The sequence below is a fragment of the Bombina bombina genome, chromosome 3 (genome assembly GCF_027579735.1).
Source record: "Bombina bombina isolate aBomBom1 chromosome 3, aBomBom1.pri, whole genome shotgun sequence".
Classification (NCBI taxonomy): Eukaryota; Metazoa; Chordata; class Amphibia; order Anura; family Bombinatoridae; genus Bombina; species Bombina bombina.
Window position 1 is genome coordinate 250,139,356 of NC_069501.1, and position 3,815 is coordinate 250,143,170.

The window sequence follows — 3,815 nt, forward strand, 5'->3', positions numbered from 1 at the left end:
AAAGGTATCAAAGAAGCAATTCAAATGCTACAAAATATAACTTGTCAGTTGTGTTCCATAAGTGAATAGTTTCCACTTAGGGGATCCTAGACAATGTTGGATGAAGTGTGAAAAGGGAGAGAGTGTAGCTTTTGTTACTGAGAAGACGTGGAGTATAAGATACTAAGGATACATTTAGTAAAGCAAGTGAGTAAGGAGAAAGATATGTTAATTGTAGATTAGGGTTTACCATACAGATAATACTGAACCCCAAATAACTTTATAAAGGAGTCTATGAAAGATGTACAGATCAAAAGGAGAAGGGGACCCAAAAACATAGCCTTGAGTGGTAAATGTAGAGGATGTTCCAGAGAAGGATACACTAATGGTACAATTAAAGATAGAAGAAAACCACAAGAGGGTTGTGTTGCAAATGTCATAGGGTTTGAGTTGTCAGCCGTATCAAAACTTGAAAAGAGATCAAGATGGATTGGCAGAGACAAATGGCCTTTAGATTTAAATGTAAGAAGACCTTGAGTAAAGGATTAGAGCAGTAGGGATTGGGGGAGTCACGTTCAAGAGAAGGTTGAAAAGCTGTGACAAGATTTAAAGTTTCTGCTGCATTTTTAAAGTGGTTTAAGAGTTAGGAGAGTAGCAAGCATAACCTTGCTGAATATAAGAAGAAACTGTTCAGAGAGAGAGAAAATAGTGAATTTAAGAAGTGTAAAATAGAACAATGATGGCTGAATATCAAATATAGCAAGCAGTAGCAGACCTACTCAACAGGCCCTGGTGCAATTTTTTTTTGAGGCCCTAAAGGGTAACTGAGTAGTAAACAAAGGAAAAGCACTAATGGCACTACTAGTGGTGTAGTCAGAAATTCCCCAGTAACCTAAATTTCTTATTGTACTATTCGATTTTTGTACGAGAGTTATACATTTTGGGGTGGGAGTGTTGTGTACTGGGTAGAGAACTTTATTTAATCAGTCCTGGACTGATGGTATGTACACTTAATGAGCACTCACATTCTTTATAGGCTATGTTAAGTATAGACCAATGAGATTGTGACAGAGATACGCTGTTTAAAATATAACCTTTATTAAGATGATTAAAAAATGTAAAACACACACTTAAAAGCAAAAATGAGTTAAAGCTGGTAAGTAAATCATGTGTTAATTGTCAGTAAGCTTAACTAGGGTGACTTTGAAAAATACACAAATCAAGACCATATATCCAATAAGTGCTCATGTAGCAAGAATAAGTAAGTAATGACATCCAGACTGTGAGTGGATACAGTGAGATTGATTTGGATTGGTCAAAAGGTCATAATAGGCAGAGTCAGCTGGCCCATAAAGAGTCATGGGATATGCCCTTACCGTTTGAGAAAGCCATGTCATAGGACAGGAGGGAATCTGTGTAGATTTTAATGTGCAATGAGCTGCTGGTAAATCTGCTTAACACAAACCAACAATGATAATAATATTATAAGTGGACACACTGCAAATGTATGCGCGTGCCAACTGTTAACTTATAACTAGGTATGTTGGAATGTGTAGAAATTTTATATCTATAGATGTCCATGTTTGTAAGCAGAGGTGATTAAGCTAGTTTTATGAGCAGTATTTCAAAGAGAGCAGTTATGCAGGGAGCCAGCGAATGCAGCATATAATATTCTAATGGTTACATTGGTCTCTTCAATGGTAGCAGTGAATATAACCAAATATATTTAAACAGTTGGCATTTAAAGAGCCCAATTTTGATATTGCAGACAGATAAGCATACCTCCCAACATTTCAAAATTCAAAAGAGGGACACCCCCCCCCCAACAAAAAATTGAAATGTGGTGGGCGGGGCTTAAAAAATCATAAGACCAAAGTAATAAAAATAAAATTCTAAATAAAGTCATATATTTTAATACACTTAGGCAGCAAATCAAACACAAGCTCAAACCACTGGTATGGCTATGTGAGCGCTGTATTTAATTAGCCTTTGCAAAGACATTGCTAAATATTTTTATCTTAATTGCACATTTATTAATAAATTCTTTAAAACTACTCTGCATTCCCCATTAATATTCTAGATTCTGGCCTTTAAAGTCAGCAAAAATGCACAGTAGCACGCTAGATAGCATACACTTACACATGCAGATACACACACTACATAGCATACACTTATACATGCAGATACACACACACTACATAGCATATACTTATACATGCAGATACATACACACTACATAGCATACACTTACACATGCAGATACACACACACTACATATCATACACGTATACATGCAGATACACAGACACTACATAGTATACACTTATACATGTAGACATACACACACACACTACATAGCATACACTTATACATGCAGATACACACTTATACATGCAGATGCATACATGTATACATGCAGCATACACTTATACATGCAGATACACAGACACTACATACACTTGTACATGCAGACACACACACACACTACATAGCATACACTTATACATACAGATACATACACACAGTTATGGATACAGATAGACACACGCACTACATCATATATGGGTATCTGTAATTCATTGTATGGGGTCCTGGTGTTGGCAAGCACATTAGCTGGCAGTATGCGGCTGCCACTGTTCGTTACCCTGGTATTAGCACTGTTCATTGTATAAAACTGAAGACATGCTAGTATTATCACCAGGGGTTAGATATCATCATTACCAGAGGTAGGTTAGAGAGGTCACCATTACCCGTGGTCAGAGTGTATACAGCCTTCTTACTCCTGCTTAACCCACACACCATTCCTTTTCCACAGGGAATATAACAGGTATCTAACCATGTGAGAGCAAAGCCAGCTGCTTCTGAGTATGGGCCCAATAGAATTTAAATTTTTTTTTTTTTTTTTTTTTTAAATGCCTGGGGCAAATCGGGACAGATGGCTAGCAACTTGGGACAGACCCCTAAAATCTTGACTGTCCCGTGAAAATCGGGACAGTTGGGGGGTATGGATAAGATTTGCAACCAATACAATAAGGTTATTACTTAACTCTGCTGTTCTGGAATATGAGATATTCTACCTCTACCTTTTAAGAGTTCATACCATCAGTCCAAGACTGATTAAATAAAGTTTTAACTGAGTAGTAAATAATAATAATAATAATAATATACACATTGCTCTGTATAATGATTGTAAAGATATCTATTTGGATAGATAGACCTGCCCTCCAGCATTATGATTGTAAACATTCTGCGCACACCTAGGTATAGACTGGCTGCTATGGACACCAAGCACTTGGGCCCTGGTGTCACTGCACATGCTCACCAATAGTAGTTCCACCCCTGCAAGCAAATGTCCATTTTTATTTACAACAGGGTCAATCTTTGATATACCATAGAAAGATTGAGAATTCCTGACATTCAAAGTAGTTATTAACAGGGATATTAAAATCACAAAAAATGAGGTCAAGGATGTTAGTGAAGACCATATTAACACCAACGTTTTGTCCTAGGCCTAGAGGTGTGGCTGAATCAAATGCCCCCAAAAGAAAGTGTAACAAGGAATGCAGTGTCTGAGAAAGTGATCCAGGTTTCAATGCGACCCATAAGGCATATACAGGTAAATTTATGGCAGAAAGAGCAAATATTTCAGAGTGAAAGTAGCATTAGCTTTGAATAGGAAATTGACTGGTCCAAAGGCCTAATTCTAGTAACTTAGTAGTATACACTGTCAGAAAAAAATTTGCAAAAATTGTACCTTTAAGGGTACAACAGCTTGTCACTGGGGCAGTAACCTCAAAGGTACACCTACTGTACCATTTAAAATGGGTACATATTGG